Raw genomic sequence first — 22,269 nt, forward strand, 5'->3', positions numbered from 1 at the left:
AATGTGATCTAGATAGAGCTTGCTTATTTATTTATTTATTTATTTAGCATTTTGGATTGAACTCAGGGGCATTCAGCCACTGAGCTACACACCCCCAGTCCTAGTTTGTATTTTATTTAGAGACAGGGTCTCACCAAGTTGCTTAGTGCCTTGCCATTGCTGAGGCTGACTATGAACTAGTGATCCTCCTGCCTCAGCCTCTGGAGCCACTGGGATTACAGGCATGTGCCACTGCGACCGGCCAGATAGAGTGTATTTTTGTGAATATTAATTATAATTAGTGAAGATTTGGTCTTATATTATTAACTACATTATTATGTATTTATTAACTACATTATTATCAAGGAAAAGTGGTAATAGAATATGATTTTGCATTGTGTTTGCATCGTGACTGTATTTGTGTTTATTATAAGTTGATTAAATATTTGAGATTTTGAGAAAAATGGCATTTGTCTAGGCCCAAAAAATATTTTTAGATGTGTTTGTTATGTCAAGGAAGCTGTGTATTGGTGTCAGAGTTAAGGAAATAAATGACCAACAAATACTTGTGCAAAGGTGCTGTGCCAAGCATTGCATATAGGATGAAAATTTGCCAGACCTGCCCAATGTTACACACTTGTAATCCTACTTACTCAGGAAACTGAAGCAGAATTGAAAGTTCAAGGCCAGTCTTAGCAATTTAGCCAGACCTTGTCTCAACCAAGTAAACAAAACAAAACGAAATACCCTACAAAAAAACAACAGACAACAAAAAGTACCCCCCCACCCCCCAACAACAACAAAACACTCTGAAAAAAACCCAGCCATATCCATTTCCCTCTTGTGGTCTTTTGGATAGGTAGTTACCAAAAATGTGTAGATTGACATAATTCTCCAAAACAATGTTTCTCCCATTTATGAATAATGTAGAAAGCATGGGTGGTCAGATTATTGTGTCTGCTGGGCGCGGTGGTGTATGCATGTAATCCCAGAGACTCTGGAGGCTGAGGCAGGAGGATCACAAGTTCCAGGTCAGCCTCAGCAATTCAGGGAGGCCTTAAGCAACTCACTGAGACCTTGTCTCTAAATATATATATAGGCTGAGGATGTGGCTCTGTGATTGGGTGCCTCTGGTTTTAATCCCTGGTTACAAAAACAAAAACAAACAAACAAAAATCGTTTTTCTTCCTGTTTCTCGGTATAGCTGATAGAGCGTATAGTTTATATAAGAGTGAATCTTTAGCAATAATTTCATTGTTTGCATATTAAGTTCTTTTTATTTATTTATTTTTTTGTAGCGGTGTTTAAACCTAGGGCTGCTTAAACTCTGAGCCACATCCCCAGCTGAGGCTGGCGTTGAGCACATTAAATTCTTTAAATGTGTTTGCAAAGTATTTAAAATTTTAGTTATTGCTTTTATATTTGAAACTAAGAATTAGTAGTTTAAATGGACTGCTTTGGGTTCTTCTGCTAGGCCTAAATAGGGTAATTTCGGATTTAAAAGCAAAACAGGGGCTGGGGATGTGGCTCAAGCGGTAGCACGCTTGCCTGGCATGCGTGCCGCCCGGGTTCGATCCTCAGCACCACATAAAAACAAAGATGTTGTGTCTGCCGAAAAATAAAAAATAAATAAATATTTAAAAAAAGAAAAAAAGCAAAACAGGTTTCACTGCAGAGCCTAAGGCAGCAAGTGGGATGCGGTTTCCACATAGGGCGTGAGCCGGCTTGGTGCCTCGCGGGCGTGCGGGTGCGCAGGTTGCGCAGCCCGGAAGTCGGCGAGGACTTGCTGCCGGGCTTGAGCACTGGCTAACCTGGCGAGCTGTCCCAGCGCTGTGGACATCACACAGAGGTGGTTTCCAGGGAAGTCTCAACAGGTGCCAGGAGCCCTTGGCACGACCTGGGAGACTCAGGTAGCTCTTGGCGGGTGGGTGCTGGGAAGTGGTTCTACCGTTTCTAGGCCCGGGCAATGGAAGCCCAGCAGGCAAGTAGTGTATACCCAACAATCGTGTGAAATGCAAGTTTTGAAAACTGTTGAAATCACTTTGTGTGTGTGGATGTTTTCTGTGTCTTTATCAATCTAATTGCTTAAAAATAGGAACTTGGAAACTGAATTCTGTTCCTGACTTCACAGATGCAGGAGAACAATTACTTTTTCTATTCTCGTGGGAATGTTTGTTGACATTGGTTATTTTTTTTTTTGGTTTTGTTTGGACCCAAATTATGGTGTAGTTGTGTAGTTTTCCTAAAAATTATAATTTAATGAAAAACAATTAATACCCCTTATTTACTGAAAACCCAGAATTTCTCATTTTAACCCCTTTTGTAAGGATCAGGAATCTCTCATCAGATACAGTGTTTAAGTTTGCCTGTTTTAAATTCATTCATTACTTTTAAAAGCATTTTTGTTGCAAGATTAACAGTTTTATTGATGTTGGATCACAGATTACTTTGTTTTTTGTACTGGGGATGGAACCCAGGAGAACTTAACCATTAAGCTTCATCCCCAACCCTTTTTTATATTTTGTTTATAGACAGGGTCCTGTGGAGTTGCTTAGTGTGTCCAGTTGCTTAGTGTGGATAAGTTGCAGAGGCTGGCTTTGAACTCTCTTATCCTTCTACCTCAATTTCCCCAGCCCCTGGGATTACAGGCAAGTGCCACTGCATCTGGTTTACAGATTGCTTTGGTCTCCAAAGTTAAATCCATAGGTTTGAAGGATTCAGCAGTCTTAAAGAAAATATTGGTTGTCTTTATGTATAGTTTCTGTTAAAAATTAATGTTATGATTTTCTTTGCTTTGTGATTATTGTCACAATGATCTGTTTCTATTAAATACATTATCCATTTTACTTGAGAATTTGTTGAATTTTTGCTGTCTACTTTCTTCCATTACTCTTATTACTCTGCCTGTATTTTTACTTGTAGAAGGTTTTTTTTTTTTTTTCATTTTCTTCAATTGTCTACTTGGTACCTTTTTCATATTTAGGTATGACATCTCTATCTGACGTGAGGTTTTTCTGCACTGCAGTATGAAAAATTGTTTTCATCAAACACTTCAAACCACTACCTAGACAAACATTTCATATTTATATTTTCTATGGGTCGAAAGGTATGGTATCTAGCTGGGGTTGTAGCTCAGGGGTAGAGTGCTTGCCTAGCTCGTGTGAGGCACTGGATTCGATCTTCAGCATCATATAAAAATAAATAAATAAAACAAAGGGTATTGTGTCCATCTACAATTAAGAAAAAAGTATGGTATGGTGTATAGTTCAAATAGATTTCAGAAAATACTTTTTTTTAATCCCAGTGTATAAATGATTTCTTCCACCACAAATTACCTTTTAATGCTAATGCCATCATTGAGGTTATAGTTTAGGATTATTTAAAAAGTATTTTATTGAAGGGGTCATACGTGATCCCCCCATACCCACCTCTATACTGGGGATTGAACCAGGGACACTCTACCAATGAGCTACATTTTTAGTCCTATTTATTTTTTATTTTGAGATTGGGTCTTACTGAGTTTCCCACAATGGCCTCCATCTTTCTGTCCTCCTGCCTTAACCTCCTTAATTGCTGGGATTATGGGTAAGCCATAAACTTGGTTCTTCATTTAATCTGTAAAATATCTATAGAGGTATTTGTAGTTGTGTTATTGGTTGTGTATTAGAGTAAGACTAAGGGGAAGAAACCTAAGCAAGTTATTTCTACTTTAAGGTCTTGAACATGAATGTGTAATCCAACCCTAGATTTTTTTTTTTTTTGAGAGAGAGAGAATGAATTTTAATATTTATTTTTTAGTTTTCGGCAGACACAACATCTTTGTTTGTATGTGGTGCTGAGGATCGAACCCAGGCCGCACGCATGCCAGGTGTGCGCGCTACTGCTTGAGCCACATCCCCAGCCCAACCCTAGATGTTTTAATAAAAAACCAAAACGAGAATAAGGTTTCAACATATAATTAGAAGAAACTATCTTGGTTAGAGTATATTTTAATTTTTCAGTCATCTTCAGGAACATTATTTATTTATTTATCTATCTATTTATTTTTTTGGCATTGGAGATTTGAACCCAGGGGTGTTCTATCACTGAGCTACATCACTAGTCCTTTTTATTTTTTATTTTTAGATAGGGTCTCACTGAGTTGCCCAGGCTAGCCTTGAACTTCTGTTCCCTGTCTCAGCCTCCTGAGTTGCTGGTATTGCAGGTATATGCCACTGTCCCAGCTGTTTCATCTTAAAAAAAAGGCTTTATGTAATACTTATCCTTTTTTTCTTGCAGTGGACATGGTATAGTCCTCTGAATTCAACAGATATCATTGTGTGTTTTATGCCATCCATTTTGCCTCTTGGCAACCCTGTTGTCTTGATTTTTGTGTTCTATATTTCTTTATTATTTTTTTGGTATTAGTTTCTTAGTGCCTCTCTAACTTGCTGAGGCGGGCCTTGAATTTGTGGTCCTGCTGTGTCAGCCTCCTGAGTTGAGATTACAGACATGTGCCACTGTTCATGGCTGCTTCCTTGTTTAAAAAATGGATTTATTTTGAATGCATTTATTCTTAAAGAATGGGTTAGATTTGGGCTTGGGTTGTGGCTCAATGGTAGAGTGCTTGCTTAGCACATGTGAGGCACTAGGTTCAATCCTCATTACCATATAAAAATAAATAAAGATATTGTGTTCATCTACAGCTAAAGATATATATATATATATATAATATTTTTTTTAAAAAAAATGGATTAAATTTTAATATTTAAATTTGTGAAAATGGATATATGCTTTGTATAGTTCAAAACTCAGCTTTCTGAGATTCATCCATATATGTGGAAGTAATTTTTAATTGTTAATTTTCATTGTTGTATAAGTCTATTAGGGAAATATGTTGTGATTTATTTGTTGTTCTCTTTATGTTTGATGTTTTTTTCCAGTTTTTAGCTGTTATAAATGCTACCATGATCATTATCTTACATGACTGAAATTGAATATATAGTAGCATTTCTTAGATCCCACAAGAAGAGTTTTTGAACTGCAGCACTGTTTACATTTTGAGTCTTAATAATTCTTTATTGTGGGTACTTTCCTATGCATTATAGGATATTTAGTCATGTGCCTTACCATCAGTGCCCCTAACATCCATATAGTTGTGACAAACAAAAATGTCTGTAGGCATTGCCTGGGTACCCTAGGGGACTTGACTTTTTTCTGATTTTGGTCAATCCCAGCAGCTATACTAAGAGGAATTCTTTGGCTTTTACACTGCAGAAAGTATAGAAGCGACTTCAAGCACCTAAGCCTCCTTTTTTTAAACCTTCTTGTCCTTTCAATAGAGCAAAACCCTGGTAACTCCTAGATTTTATGTTTTCAAAGCTTTGTTACCATGAGTTGTTAACTTTTCTTCTTTTTGTTGATGTTACTGGGGATAGAACCCATGGTCTCATACATGTTAGTGTTCTACCTTAGTGGTAACCCCCCCCCCCCACTTTTGTTTTTCCCCCCCGTACTGGGAATTGAACCCAGGTGGTTAGCTCAGTGATTAGGTGCCCTGGATTCAATCCCTGATACAAAAAATAAGAACGTTTGAACTCAGGGCTGTATGAATGCCAGTCTTTACCACTGAGCAGGGTCCCTATTTATTTATTTTGTTTTGAGACAAGAGTCTTGCTAAGTTGCTGAGGTTGACTTGAAACTTAAATTCTCCTGCCTCGGCCTCCAGAATTACTAGGATTAGATGTGTCATGTGCCTGACTTGTTAACCTCTTGAAGTTCATATTAAGTGCTTAAATATTAACTTCCTTAGGTCTCAGTAATGCCAAGATTCTTTATGTCTTAGATGAATGAATTGATAGGGATTGATGAGTGGATTCTTATGATGGCTTCTGGTCTACCTTGCTTCATCTTGTCTATAGTGGGTGTAAGTTCTTTTCAGTAGTCAGTGCCTGTGTATTACATTTTTGAGATCGCTCCTTTATCTTTACCCATCTAAGATAAGAAGGTTGTTTTTTCTTTCCTCTATTGCCTCCTATATGCACTGAAAGAAAATGTTGTGACCAGTCATTTTGAATGGCAAACTGCAGAATTTGAAGTTAGAAGTGCTTTGCAATGGAAGCCATTTTATACACAAAGAATGGTTTATTAAGAATGTTGTATCTGCGCCAGGCATGGTAGTACAGGTCCGTAATTCTTTTGGCTTGGTAGGCTAAGGCAGGTTGACTGCAAGTTCAAAGCTAGCTTCAGCAATTTAGTGAGGCCCTAAGCAGTTTAGAGAAGCCCTGTCTCAAAATGAAAAATAATAAAGGGCTGGGGATGTTGCTCAGTGGTTAGTCACCCCTGGGTTCAATTCCTGATACCAAAAAGAAAAATAATGTTACATTTGGAAGCTTGATCTATATAGATGGAGGTTGGGGGTCTTGTAGTTTTTTTAAAAGCAGAGAAAACGGATGAGTATTGATAAAATAAAGGCTTAACCTTGATTTTTGTGAATGTAAACAATCAGTTAATTGTATTGATCTTTTCTCTTTCTTTCTTTTAATGTTGGGGCCATGAAGGATCTAGAAATCATTTAGTTCATGTTTCTTAAGCTTGAAAACCTAAGTTGGACTGACATAAGTTTTCCAACTTTTAATTTTTCCAGAATAAAACTTTTTAAACTAATTTTCTATCCAAAAATATCAGCAAAGTAGAAAGGGTATTCTTTGAGGATCAAAGCTGAAACTATGAAAAACCAGAGCTTTTTTATTATAATTTTCTGTTGACTTGTAGAACCACTTGGATGCAGTGGCGCACACCTATGATCTCAGTGGCTGAGGAGGTTGAGGCAGGAGTTCAAAGCTGGCCTCAGCAATTTGGTGAGAGCCTATCTCAAAAATAAAAAATTAAAAACGGCTGGGGATATTGTTCAGTGGTTAGGTGCCCTGGATTCAATCCCTGGTACAAAAAATAAGAATGCTTGAACTCAGGGCTGTGTGAATGCTAGGCTAGCATTCAGCCACTGAGCTACACTCCCAGTCTCTTTTTAGTTTTATTTTGAGACAGTCTTGTTTAGTTGCCTGGGCAGCCTTCAAAATTGTGGTCTTCCTGCCTCAGCCTCCTGAGTAGCTGGGATTATAGGCATCTACCATTGTGCTGGTCTGACATTAAATTTATTTAATTCCCTTTTTAAGGATTAGTAAAATTTAAGAAGAATGAAGTGCTTTAGGTAAAGTTACACCTTGAGATGTTGTTGGAGTCATATATCAGCCCAGATCTGTGGCAGTGACCTAGTTTAGTGGGTTATGCATGTTTTTTTTTTTTTTAATGGTACTGGTGATTTAACTCAGGGGTGCTTTACCACTGAGCTAGCCCCAGATACTTTCTACCCTGCTTTTAAATTTTTTGAATTTTTAAAATTTTGAAATAGGGTTACACTGAGTTGCTGAGGCTGGCCTCAAACTTGGCTATGAATGATGTATTTTTGAGAGTGTGGTGAGCTGTAGATCTTCACTTAGAAAAATGTGCATCTAGACAAAACAACATTAGAAATGAAAAGGCTACTGAACTAGATATGAGACCATAAGAATTTATGATAATATATTTTATGTCTTGTTTTGTTTTTGTAGCAGGGATTGAACCTAGGGGTGTTCAACCACTGAGCCACATTCCCAGCCCTTTTTGTATTTTATTTAGAAACAGGGTCTCACGGAGTTGCATAAGGGCCCACTAAATTGCTGAAGCTGGCTTTGAATTTGTAATCCTTCTGCCTCAGCCTCCCGAGCCGCTGGGATTATAGGGTTGTGCCACCATGCCTGGCATGATGATATATTTGAATAGACAGTTCCAGAAAATTATAAATTCTAAAAATTTATAATTTTTAGATTCAAAAAGTAGAAGAAGTTGAGTGGTGTGGTTTCCCACGCCTGAGGCAAGAGGATCCCAAGTTTGAGGCCAACTTCAGTAACTTGGGAGATCTTGTCTCAAAATCAAAAGCAATAAAAAAGAATTGGGGATGTGGCTCACTGGTAAAGTGCCTCTCCCTGGGCTCAATCCCATTTATACTCCCCTCCTCCCGCCAAAATGAAAAAGTGGAAATACATATACCATTTAAGGGAATTGATTCTTTAATTACATAATTACTTTTTTTTTTTTTTTAAGCCACAAAGAACATCCCAAGCTTAGATAGATTTGCAGGCTAGTTCTACAAAATATTCAAATAGTACTTAATTTTCGTCCTCACAAATTCAGTGTTTTCCCCTTTCAAGAATACTCCCCAACTCATTTTTTCTGTCTAGTAAACCTCATTTATTACCACTACCAGAGAAGGACAGTGTGAACAAGGAAAATGACAAACTAGCCTCACTTATGAAGGTAGCATATGAAATCTTAAATGTAACATTAATGCAGAGAGTTCTACTGTGTGTAATTTTGATAGCACATCACATGTACCAGTTGGGTGATTTTAATAATGCAGGTTGGTCAAACATTAGAAATAAACAAACAAATAAATGAATGAATGAATAAATAAATAAATAAATTTATTTATTTATTTATTTTTTAAATTACTGTTGTTTTTTTTTATATTTATTTTTTAGTTATCGGCGGACACAACATCTTTGTATGTGGTGCTGAGGATCGAACCTGGGCCGCACGAATGCCAGGCAAGCACGCTACTGCTTGAGCCACATCCCAGCCCCAATAAATATATTTAATCACAACAAATAAAGGGGAAAACCCATCATGATGGATATAGGTTAAGCTCATTTGTGATTTAGAAACAAACCAAGCAGAGTGTGGTGTCACATTGCTTGTAATCCCATCTACTCAGGCTGAGGCAGGATGATCAGAAGTTTGAAGCCAGCCTCTCCAGTTCATAAGACCTTGTTTCCAAGATAAAAAAAGGACTGAGACAGTGGCTCAGTGGTAGAGTGCATGTGGAAGGCCCTGAGTTTGATTCCCAGCACTACAAAACAAAAGACAACACAACAAACCAAACAACCAAAAACTTCCCCGACAAAGATATAGAGCAGAACTTTCCTAACCTGTTGGGGGGTACATACACACCTGTGTTACTCTGAAGAGTGAAGATTGAAAGCACTTTCTTTATAATAAGACAGTCCACTGTCACTATTTCTTCACTACTTTTCTTTGGTTCTAGAATGTCCTTGCCACGTAAGCAAGATAAGAAAGACAAAAGAAATAAGTCTTATGAAGGAAACAACAACAGAAAAATCAATATTCTTAGATAATTTTTATATGATTATTGAGTTAAAAAAATGATCTATAGACAGATTATTAGAAAAAGGAATTATTTTTTTGTATTTTTATTTTTAATATTTTTTAGTTGTCGATGGACTTTTATTTATTTATATGTGGTGCTGAGAATCGAACTCAGTGCCTCACACATGCTAGGCAAGTGCTCTGCCACTGAGCCCCAACCCCAGCCCAGAAAAGGGAATTATTAATAAGATAGCTTGCTGATTTATATGAAATCAGTTAAATATTAAATATTACACACTCTGCCACTGAGCAGCTCAGTGGTAGAGTGTGTAATAAGCATATACAAGGCTTTGTGTTCAGTTCCCAGAACTGGAAGGTTTTGTTTTGTGGGTTTTTTTTTGGTTCTGGCAATGAACCCAGGTGTGCTTTACCACTGAGCTACATCTTAAGGCTTTTTAATTTTGAGACAGGGCCTTGTTAAGTTGCTCAGGCCGACCTTAAACTTTGCCATACTCCTGCTTCGGCCTCCTCAGTCTCTGGGGTTATAGGTGTGTGCTACCATGCCCAGCTGAAAGTACATTAAAACAAAAAAAATTTTTTAAGATGTTGATGCGGGCTGGGATTGTGGCTCAGTGGTAGAGCGCTCGCCTAGCATGGGCGGGACCCGGGTTCGATCCTCAGTACCACGTAAAAATAAAGGCATTGTGTTGTGTCCATCTACACCTTAAAAAAAAAAAGATGTTGATGGACTTTTATTTTATTCATTTATTTACATGTGGTGCTGAGAATCGAACCCAGTGCCTCACACATGCTAGGCAAGCAAGCACTCCACCACTGAACCACAACCCCAGCCCTGAAAGTACATTTTTATATACCAGGAATGAGAGGGAAAATACTTAAATAGGAAACTTCTACTTAACACAAAGTGACTGTTCTTAAAAAATGATAACATCATTAAAGATAAAGACCATGAAAATTAAAGAATACTAAAGAGATGTGACCGTTGTGTGCAATACCTACTCCTAGACTGAATCTTACACGGGAGAGGTAAAATGCTGTAATATATATTATTGGGTCACTTGACCAAATCAGGAATCAGATGTAAATATAGTATCTATGTTAAATTTTCAGGAGTTGAAAATTATCCTATGGCCATGTAAGAGAATATGTCTATTGTTAAGAAACGTGCACTACAATTTTTAGGGGTAAAGGCCATGGTATTTACTACCTCTGAAGATGGTTCAAAAAGATAACTATGTATGGGGAGGGAGAGTGAAAGATAGGGTAAAATGTTTATAGCTGAATCTGGGTATTGTGTATATAGTTTTTTTCTTTCTTATTAGTCCTGATTTTTTTTCCTTCAAGTTTGAAGTTATTTCTAAAGAAAAAGTTAAAATACTTTTTATAATAACAACAAATATAAGAATAAACCCTAATGCAGCTTTGTGATGTTAGCTATTCACTTAGTTTTTCTTTAACACAAGTTAAATTGTTATTGATTTGACTTTCTTCTAAAACAGAGATGGGAGGCTTGACTATGTTTGGTCACAATTTTTGACCTTTCTTCTTTTAAAATAATTTTTAATTGTTTATGGACCTTTATTTCATTTATTTATAAGTGGTGCTGAGAATCAAACCCAGTGCCTCACACATGATAGGCAAGCATTCTACCACTGAGCCACAACCCCAGCCCCTTTCTTTATTTTTAATACCTATAAGCAGAGTAGTTTTTTGAGAAGTTATTGTACTTTTAATTTTGGTTGTAGATGTACAAGTTCTACTTGGAACTTGTAAGTGTGCATTGGTTTGCCTGTTGTATAGCAAAGCGTTTCTTTCTTTTTTTTTTTTAAAGAGGTCACAAATATTTTTAAAAAATATTTATTTTTTCATTGTAGTTGGACATAATACCTTTATTTTATTTATTTTTATGTGGTGCTGAGGATCAAACCCAGGTTCTTGCATGTGCTAGGCGAGCGTTCTACTGCTGAGCCACAACCCCAGTCCTGCAAAAGCATTTTCATTGAGTAGTTTCACAGGTTGGAGCCCTACATTGTCCCTCTTGGATAAACTTGCAGTTTCTGTTTTTTTTTTTTTAAAGAGAGAGGGGGAGAGAGAGAGAGAGAATTTTAATATTTATTCTTTAGTTTTCGGCGGACACAACATCTTTGTTTGTATGTGGTGCTGAGGATCGAACCCGGTCCACACGCATGCCAGGTGAGCGTGCTACCGCTCGAGCCGCATCCCCAGTCCCTATTTTATTTTTAAGTGAGAATTAAGACACTTGAGCTATAACACATGACAAAATCTGTATTTTTACAAATCCCTCTATTACCTAAACTTTTACTGTTGTAATTCTCACACCTCATGATATCTTTTTCTTTTTTCTTTTCTTTTTTTTTTGTTCTGGGGATTGAATCCAGGGGTGCCCTACCAGTGAGCTACAACCCAGTCCTCTTTATTTTATGTACATATGTATGTATGCTTTTATACTGATAATTCAGGGGTGCTTTACCACTGATCTACATCCCTGTTCTTTTTATTTTTTATTTATCAAGATAAATTTCTGAGGCTTGCCTCAAACTGTGATCTTCCTGTCTCAGCCTCCTGAGTCTCTGGGGTTACAGCCATGTAGCACCATGCTGGGCTGTCTCTCTCTTTCTTTATTGTTATTTTTTTTAATCATCTTTACTGAGACTTTCCGAAGGATTTAACTTCAGTTTTGCAGAAATAATATTGTATAAATGATTAATGTATTTATACAATACTTAAATTATATCTTTTGATGACTCAATTAGCATAAACTGGGTTGGAAATAAGTACTGTTGACTTGCTAAGCATGCAACTCAGCTGATACTTAGAATAGTCCCTATTTTTTTTTTCTTTTGGGTTGTAAATGGACATAATACATTTTTATGTGGTACTGAGGATCGAACCCAGTGCCTAACACATGCTAGGCAAATGCTCTATCATAACCCCTATTCTTATGTGTGGGCATCATTGGTCTTTTTCAGAAAGAATGCATAGGGTCTCTTATTTGGTTAAGCAGAGGGTGATTGAGAGGTTCTATAGTAGTAGTTCAGTAGAAATAAGTTGCTGTAAATAAATGGTTGGCTAGTTTTATTAAATGGCTCATTTAATGATTGTACTCAGTACTACAAAATGAATTTTGAATCATTCAAGTTAATTTCATTATGATTATACCAGGAAGCTGGGTGTGGTGGCTTGTGCCTATAATTCCAGTGACTCAGGAGGCTATGGCAGGGGGATTAAAAATTGGAGGCCAGCTTCTCAATTTAGCAAGACTGTAAATCTCCCCTCCTTCCCCAAATGGTACATGGCTTGGTATAGAGCACCTCTGTGTTCATTCCTCAGTACTGCAAAAAAAACAAAAAAGATTATACCAAGGAACTGATTTGAGGAAGTATGACACTAATACCATCATTTGATTCACATCTGATATGGTATACTAGGTTTCTTTCCCTCTTGCCATTATTTTCAATTTCTATTTGATAATTAGTTATGATTTAAGTTCAGATAAAGACTCTGCTCTGGTTAACTTGTGCAGAGAGGTGTTAGAAGTTGGTTGAGGGCTGCAGAAGCAGGATCCCACGGGGTACCTCCCAGAAAACTATTGATGTCAGGGGTGCTGTCTGTTACAAATAGAAAGGTGAAGAATCAGGGTCCAGGCTCATCGCACCTTGGTTGAGATCTGGGGAACAGGAAGTTGCTTCTGTATCTGTTTGTTCCATGTATACATTATTTAGTTGTGACCCAAAGTGTTAGAACTGTTACTTCAGAGCCAAACTGTCAAATCTGTTTCTGTCAGAATGCCTTATGTGGGTGTTCACCTTTCTTACCACTTTGGTCCAGTTCTGAATTCAGGTCTTTTCAGGTTTGAGTAGCTTGAATCATATTTGGAATGCCTGTTGCAGGGTAAATTTTGGCTCTCTAGGCCCTGCAGTTTCTTGAAGATGAGCTTCTCAAGGATCTACCATATAAATTGCAGTAAGCCTATGATGATTCAGGCTTGGTTTCTCCTACCACCACTACCTTCTCTCAGTCTTTCTTTTTGGGGTATGCAGTTTCTTGACTCCTTCTCTGTCCTTGAATTTGCTATTCTCCTGCTTTAGCTTGTTGAGCCCTTGAGCCCTTGGGATTATAGGTATGTGCCACTAGGCCTTTTTTTTTTTTTTTAAAAGCCAGCATGCAGATGTTACTGTAGCCTGGCAATTTGCTAAATTCTTGGCTTTAGCAGCATATTGACTTTCTATCATAATGTGTTTGGGTAGGTAGTGTTACCCTATTTTATTGATGTTAACTTTATGGAGGTCACACTCCTAATAAGTGAAGACCCACGTAGGGATCCAAACCAGTTTTCACTGATATGAGAAACTGTTTGTTTACATGATCTATGTGAGTGATATGTTTTTTCTCATCCTTTCACCTTCAGTCTGTGGCTATCTTTGCCTATGAGGTGACCCTTTTGGAGATAGCATATTGTTGGTTCTTGTTTTTTAATCCAATCTGCTAAAGTCTCTCTTTTTTTTTTGGTACAGGGATTGAACTCAGGGGTGCACAACCACTGAGCCACATCCCCAGACCTATTTTGTACTTTATTTAGAGACAGGATCTCACTAGGTTGCTTAGCATCTTGCCTTTCCTGAGGCTAGTTTGAACTTGAGATCCTCCTGCCTCAGCTTTCTGAGCCACTGGGATTACAGGCAGGTGCCACCGTATCCAATTTATGTTTATTTTTATGTGGTGTGAGGATCGAACTGTGAGGCAAGTGCTCTACCACTGAGCCTCATCCCCAGCCCCTCTATTTCTAGTTTTTAACTTGAATTAGTTTCTCCTTTGATTGACTATTTCTTTAGTATAGCTCCTCCCTTTGCTGGTTTCCCCTTCATTTTATCTTTGTGGAATATTTTGTTGAGAAATGTTCTACAGCGCAGGCTTTCTAGTTGTAAATTCTTTTAACTTTTGTTTATCATAGAAGGTGTTTTTCATCTTCTCTTAATATAGACCATATTATGTAAGCTGTCACATATGTTGGCATACAATTGTAATATTACCTTAATATATTTTTAGCATCTGTAGGTTTATTTTCATACTTTTCCTTCCATTGATATTTTCATATTATTGCTTTTTTCTTGATTAGACTTGCTTGATTTTTATCAAGTTTTAGCAGTATTATTTCTTCTATATTTTATATATTTCGACTCCTACTCTTATTTATTCCTTTCTACTACGTAATTTGAAAATAATTTGATTGTTATTCTAGCTTTTTTCTGATACAAGTACTTTAAGTTATAAATGTTCATCTGAGTGCTGTTTCATCCCAGATATCCTGATATTAAGCTTTTATTATCACTCAGTTCAAATCACTTTTTATTTACTTTTCTTGTGCTTTCTTTTTTGACCACTGAGATATTATAAGTATGCCACTTAATTTTAAAATAGTTGACATGTGGGGGGGTGGGGTTCTATATACTCCCCCCCCTTTTTTTTACATTTCTAGCTTTATTTTTTATTATTAATTTTTAATATATAACAGTGAAATGCATTACAATTCATATTACACATATAGAGCACAACTTTTTCATATCTCTGGTTGTACACAAAGTATGTCCACACCAATTTATGTCTTCATACATGTACTTTGGATAATGATATCCATCACATTCCACCATTATTTGTAACCCCATTCCCCCTCCCTTCCCCTCCTACTCCTCTGCCCTATCTAGAGTTCATCTATTCCTCCCATGCTCCCCCTCGCTATCCCACTATGAATCAGCCTCCTTATATCAGAGAAAACATTAGGCTTTTTTTTTTTTTTTTTTTTAGATTGGCTAACTTCACTTAGTATTATCTTCTCTGACTCCATCCATTTACCTGCAAATGCCATGATTTTATTCTCTTTTATTGCTGAGTAATATTCCATTGTGTATATATATCACATTTTATTTATCATTTATTTACTGAAGGGCATCTAGGTTGGTTCCACAGCTATTGTGAATTGTGTACTGCTGTAAACATTGATGTGGCTGTGTCCCTGTAGTATGCTGTTTTTAAGTCCTTTGGATATAGACCGAGGAGAGGGATAGCTGGGTCAAATGGTGGTTCCATTCCCAGTTTTCCAAGGAATGTCCATACTGCTTTCCATATTGGCTGCACCAATTTGCAGTCCCACCAGCAATGTATGAGTGTGCATTTTTCCCCACATCCTCACCAACACTTTTTGTTGTTTGTATTCATAATAGCTGCCTTTCTGACTGGAGTGAGATGAAATCTTAGAGTAGTTTTGATTTGCATTTCTCTAATTGTTAGCGATGATGAACATTTTTTTCTTTTTTTTTTGGTGCTGATGATTGAACCCAGGGCCTTGTGCAATTGAGGCAAGCATTCTACCAAGTGAGCTAAAGGTGATTGATTTCTTATGTAATAAATCATGCAGGAAGCACAGTCTGCATGATTTCAAATTAAAAAAGTAATGGAAATGCTTTTTATATTGATTGTATTGGTTACATACATGTCAAAACTGATCAAATTACATATTTCAAATATGTGCATTTTATTGTACTTCAATTTTACCTCAATAAAGCTATGGGAAAAAAAAAATGTTGTCTGTTGTTATGGTTTAGTGGTAGAGCACTTGCCTAGCATGTGTGAGGCACTGGGTTCGATACCCAGCACCACATAAAAAAACTGAATAAACAAAATAAAGGTATTAAATATACTAAAAATATTAAAAAATATATATTACTGAAAAAAAAAAACAGTTTATGTGGCCCCAAGGTCTATTCTTATCTTTTTTACTCACTGCCTTTAGTAAAGCAATCATAATTTGAAAGAAATTTATGAAATGATTTAGTTCAACTCCTGTCAAGGTGGTAATTTTGTATAAGATGTCATTTTGTCTTCCTTATTTGCTTGTGCCACTATTAAGTTAATTTGTTTTTGAATTTTTAGGACTTGTTTTTATTTAGTTGAATTTTTACATTATAAATTGTTGATTCCATAGTTAAAAGTGTACATTGAGCTACATTGACAGTTTTATTTTTGGGTACTAGGGATTGAACTCAGGGGCACTGAACCACTGAGCCACATCCCTACCAATTTTTGTATTTTATTAGAGACAGGGTATCACAGAATTACTTAGCGCCTCACCATTGCTGAGATGGGATTTGAACTCTTGATCCTCCTGACTCAGCCTCCTGAACTGCTGGGATTACAGGTGTGTGCCACCATGCCCCATTACATTGACCGTTTTGTATCCTATTATGCCTCTACTTTTCCATATAAATAACCTTTTTTTCTATACAGAAAAAATATTATAAATCTTATCTTGTCCTTTACTTATTTTAATTAATAAAATAATTTGAAAAATCAATCCATATCTGAGCTCAGACCTTTCTCATTGTTTTTAGGTTGGCCGTACTGTGTTGTGGGAAGTATGACATTGATTTACCTATTTCCTTATTGATGGACAATAGACATAGTGTTAGAGAGGGGAAATGACAGTTGTAATTAAAATTTGACTCAATGTGTTTGAAAAATTATTGCAAGACTGAAGTGAATAACTTTTGGAGGAAGTTGCAAGTTTACACCTAGAATCAGTTACCTTGTGAGAATTTCATGTAAGAATAATGAAGTCTAGCCAGAATATAGCCTGACTCAGGAAGGTAGTTGTCATAGCAGGTGGAGCCAAGTATAAGTAGTATTTTGCTGGCTCCAGCACTCTGCTTTCCACACTTGGACTGGACTGTTTTTGTTACTATAAAGAAATGACAGCCTGAATACTATGGATCTGTTAATCATGCCAGATCTTTGGTGAACAAGAGAAGGGGAAACCTTTCCAATTTGCCCAATAAGGCAAATTCTTGTTTTCATCCATGGAGAGTATAAGAGTGGTTTGATCAGGATTGTGAGCTGGCCAGTACAGACAGATTAGGATAATTTACATTTCTTCTTAGGAACCTTCTTTTGGGACCCAGCCTAGAATCTCTCATCTGAAGCCAAAGGAACTTTCTAAGTTTTTTTTTTTTTTTTTTTTTTGTACTGGGGATTGAACCCATGGATACTTAACCAGTGAGCTACATCCCTAGCCCTTTTTTATTTTTTATTTTGAGACAGGTTTCCCTTAGTTGCTTAGACCTCGCTAAGTTGCTGAGGTTGGCCTTGAACTTGTGATACTCCTGTCTCAGCCTCCTGGGTTGCTGGGATTATAAGTGTGTACCAACGTGCCCAGCTAACTGTTTTTTTGAGAAAGAGGCTCTTTATGTTGCCCAAGGTGGCCTTGACCTGTGATTCTCCTGAGTAGCTGGGTTTACTGGTATGTACTGCTTGGCTTTGTTTTTTTTCCTTTTAGACAGAAAGTTTTGCATAGAGTCATTTGTTGTCTTGACTCTTCTGTTCCAGGACCACTTCCCCAAGTCCACTTTCCCGTTCCTAGCCTACTCTCTGCAGGCCAGTGGAACAGGATATAGGTGTGATCTCAATGGGACCAAAAAGATTAGTGAAAAATTAACTGGATCTGGGGAAAGGATTGAGGCCTTGTTTAGGTGAAGAGCTTTTTTTGGTGTGTGCTTTCTAGCATAGGGACCATGTCTGTGGGGTCCTGCCTGGGATGGTAGAATAAGGCAGTTTTTAGAGTGCTTCGTGGTTCAGTGCCTAGATAGGTGTGCTAATGTGTTATGTAGAGCTTTTGAGGTGGCCTGCTACTTCCCTTTTCCTCCCAGCCATTTGAGTGGCCAACCATTTGAGAAAGTTGGAGATGGAAGGTCAGAGTATTAGGAGCAAGATTGGAGAATGTGATTTTCTTTCCTTTCTGTCTTGCTCTAGATGCCTTTGTTAGTTTGCTAGGGCTGCTGTAACAAATCATCACAAACTTGAATGGTGTAAAACAAGAGAAATATGTTCTCTCTTAGTTCTAGAGACTTGAAGTCAAAATCAAGATTTCAGCAGAGCCATACTCTTTTTGAAAAAGAGTTGAGGGAAAGATCAGTTCCCTGCCTTTCTGTTGGTTTCTTGTGTTTGCCAGCAATCCTTGGTCTTCTGTGGCTTACAGCTGAATGATTCCAGTCTCTGCCTCAGTCTTTACTTCCATCTTCACAAGGGGATCTTTCCTCAGTCTCTTTCTCTTCTTAAAAGGATTTCAGTTAGGTAGGTACCCATGCCTGTAATCCTAGTGACTTTTGGGAGGCTGAGGCAGGAGGATTGAAAGTTTTGAGGCCAGACTCAGCAATTTAGTGAGAACTTTCTCAAAATCAAAAAATAAAAAGTACCTGGGATGCTGCTCAGTGGTTTGTCCCTCCTACCCAAAGAACATCAGTTATATTGAACTAATGCCTGCCCTGATTGACTTGATCTTTTTATTTTTTTTTGGGGGGGGGTTTACTGGGGATTGAATTCAGGGGTACTTGACCACTGATCCACATCCCCAGCCCATTTGTGTTTTGTTTAGGGATAGGACCTTGACTTTGCTGAGGCTGGCTTTGAACTTGTGATCCTTCCGCCTCAACCTCCTGAGCCTCTGGGATTATAGGCATTGTGCTCAGCCCTCCAGTCCATTTTTTATATTTTATTTTGAGACAGGGTCTTGCTAAGTTGCTCAAGGCCTCACTAAGTTGCTGATGATTGCTTTGAACTCTCTATTCTCCTGCCTCAGCCTCCTGAGCCACTGAGATCACAGACGTGCGCCACCATGCCCGGCCGGATTGACCTCATCTTAACCCAATTACATCTGCAAAAACCCTATTTTCAGATAAGATCACACTCATGGGTTTTGGGTGTTAGGTTTCAACATGTCTTGGGGGGGATGGTGCATGAATCACCTCAGAGCCATGTTGACTAAGGCAGTCTGCAGAATGAACAGAAGCTTGTTGCTCACTGTGAGACCAAACCAGTGAGCTGCAGTGTTGAAATGAAAGACCAGACTTCATCTCCCTTAGAATTGGGAACTGGAGACAGCAGGGTGGTACTAAGGAGTAACTTTCTTTATTCAGTTTTTTTTTTTTTTAAGACTCTCACTATAAGAAAGTAGTAGTGACAGGACTGGAGGGTTTGGACCTCCAGAATTTGGCAGGTCTTTGTGAAGTATTCTTCCTCCTGGTGGAGGCTAAAATAGCATCTCTTCTAAAGTAGCACAGCTGGGGATTGTGCCTTGGTTGTTCTTTCATTGCCTAACCTAATGCTTATCTACTAAACTGATATTTGCTTAATTTCCCAGGGGATGTACTTTATAGTAGATTCTGAAGTGTTCTCTTCATAGATAGTGCAGATCTATGGCAGGCCTTGTGGAAGAAACTAATACATGATGTGAGACATCAGTTTTTATTTTTTCCTCAGAGTAATTTTTTTTTTTTTTTAAAGCCAGGGATTGAACCCAGAGGTACTTTACCACTGAGCCATATCCCCAGCCTATTTTGAGATTAGACCTTGCTGAGTTGCGTAGGGCCTTGCTAAGTTGCTGAGGCTGGCTTTGAATTTGCGATCCTCCTGCGTTGCTGGGATAACGGATGTGCCACTGTACCCAGCTAGAAGTTGTTTAAGAGAGTGCTGGTTAGAAATATCAAGTATGCACAAGGACAGCAATGTAGAATATGACATTACATTTGGCAGGAAAGGATTAGCTTGTTTCTTTTTTATTATTAAGTAAAATATGTATTGTTATTAGAATAAGGAAAGTAAATGTTTTCCCTTCTAGTAAGGTAAAAAAAAATTCAGAAAAGAAGGTCGGGGGTGGATTAGTGGTGGGCTTTTTTCTTCACTTGTTGGAAAAGCTCTTTAGCTTATTAAATTCTTAGGGACTGGGCAAAGTAGTGTTTGCTTATAGTTCCAGCTACTTAGGTGGCTGAGGTAGTAGGATGACTTGAAGCCAAGAGCTTAAAGTCAGCCCTGGCAATACAATAAGATGTCGTCTCCTAAAACAAATAAAAAAATACAACCATGTAGAACATTCTTAGTGTACTTGCTTTATATATGGCCATTTAGTTTAGCGGGTCTCAAAAACATTGAAGGCTAAGTCTGTAGAGGCAGAATTACAACATTACATCAGAGTTATTGTTGTCAGTCACTTTGGGGACTCAGTCTCTAAAAAGGTGTAGCATTATTAAAAAAAAATTGCATCATCATCATCAGCTGAAATTGTGGTGATTCTTGTGAAATATAACAATCTTTTTTCAACCACAAAACATTACTGCAAGAACCTTTTAAAATTATTCCCTCTTGGATCAGAGAAATAAAGGTAAAGGACAAAGAAGAGGGGTTGGGGATTTAATTGTAATAACATGATTAAGTTTAATGATAAATGTGGATTAGGAAAAAGTAAAACTGCTTTTAAAAAAATATTTATTTTTTAGGTGTAGATGGACATAACACAATGCCTTTATTTTTATGTGGTGCTGAGGATCGAACCCAGGTCCCTCCTGTGCTAGGCGAGTGCTCTATTGCTGAGCCACAATCCCAGCCCCATAACTGCTTTTAAAAATTTTTCTTTTTTTAGTTGCAGATGGACACAACACCTTTATTTATTTATTAATTTTTATGTGGCTCTGAGGATCAAACCCAGTGTCTCAAACATGCTAGGCAAGAATTCTACCACTGAGCTACAACCCCAGCCCTTTAAACTACTTTTTTTTTTTTTTTTTAGTTGTAAATGGATTTTTTATTTATTTATATGCAGTGCTGAGGATCGAACCCAGGGCCTCACACATGCCAGGCAAGTGCTCTACCACTGAGCCACAACCCCAGCCCCCTATAAACTGCCTGTTAAAGTAATGAACATAGGGCTGGGGATGTGGCTCAAGCCGTAAGGCGCTCGCCTGGCATGTGCGGGGCCCTGGGTTCGATCCTCAGCACCACATAAAAGTAAAGATGTTGTGTCCACCAAAAACTGAAAAATAAAATACTAAAAAACAATTCTCTCTCCTCTCTCTCTCGTAATGAACATAAATAGTCAACCCAAAAAAAAGAAATGAAAATGGTTTTGTGTCCAAAAATCATCAATGCTACCAATAATCAAAAACATCAAATTTAATATCAAACTTTTTTTAGGTAGTGGGGTTAAAATTTTACTTAACTTTATGTGTTTTAAATTTTATGATAAACATATATTGACTTTATAGATTGGAAAATTTAAAAACCTAAGGTCAAATCAAAGGTCAAAGACCAAAACTAATGTGGTGTGTTGGTGCATGCCTATAATCCCACTGATTTGAGAGGCTGAGGCAGGAGGATTGCAAGTTCAAAGCCAGCCTCAGCAACTTATTGAGGCCATAAGCAACAAGTGAGATTTGTCTTAAAATGAGACATAAAAGGGGGGCTGGGATGGTGTTCAATCCCTGCTACCCTTCCCCCACAAAACCCCCAACCTCCCGCACATCTAAACCATATCAATCTGATTATCTGATTTGTAGGCATAACTATTTTTGTGTAGTTGAGTAGTTATGCTAGGAAGAAAGAAAGTATATTTTCTATTCCAGTTAGCAAACTGTGTCAAGGGCTGAGATTTAATTTTTTAAATGTCTTTTTTTTTTTTAAAGAGAGAGAATTTTTAAATATTTATTGTTTAGTTTTTGGTGGACACAACATCTTTGTTTGTATGTGGTGCTGAGGATCGAACCCGGGCCGCATTCATGCCAGGTGAGCGCGCTACTGCTTGAGCCACATCCCCAGACCAATTTTTTAATGTCTTAATAGTCTCTGCTTCATTTTCTTGTCAGAGCCACTGATTTGTTGCATAAACCAGAAATCTTGACTCCTGTTCTTTTCACTTCTGTTAGGAAATTTTGTTCACAGTATATCATATTCTGCAATCTGATCCCTTCTTATTGCCCACCCCTGGTTGAAGCTGCCTTTTTATATTGTCTGGTTTAGTGTAAATCACCTACTTGCTCCTCTCTCTGCTTCTGTCATTGTCCTTCTTTATACAACAGTCACAATAATACTAAGTGTGAGCCAGTAAACTTTTCTGCTCCAGGTCCTCTAGAAGTTACCTTAGAAAACAGTCATTTCCTTGAAAGAAAAATGCATGTTTGATTTCCATGAACTGGATAGATAAAAGGGGAAGAAGCCCAAGGTTCTTATCCCACTGAAGGTAGCTTGCCA

General features: G+C 37.6%; 1 protein-coding gene across 3 annotated transcripts in view; it reads left to right on the forward strand.

Annotated features, from left to right (window-relative positions):
• The window catches only part of Kdm4c (lysine demethylase 4C), a 406,229-nt gene that overhangs the window by 17,775 nt on the left and 366,185 nt on the right, over window positions 1-22,269 (forward strand). The window contains exon 2 of one of the 3 annotated variants that reach the window (XM_058579701.1): window positions 8,538-8,603. The exons of the other annotated variants lie outside the window; for them this stretch is intronic. The gene's annotated coding sequence lies outside the window, so the exon portion shown is untranslated. The remainder of the gene's footprint in view (window positions 1-8,537; window positions 8,604-22,269) is intronic. 3 annotated transcript variants of the gene reach the window in all.

This window comes from Marmota monax, unplaced genomic scaffold (genome assembly GCF_021218885.2).
Source record: "Marmota monax isolate L192 unplaced genomic scaffold, Marmota_monax_Labrador192_F-V1.1 WCK01_AAM20220418_F8-fsc00124, whole genome shotgun sequence".
NCBI lineage: Eukaryota > Metazoa > Chordata > Mammalia > Rodentia > Sciuridae > Marmota > Marmota monax.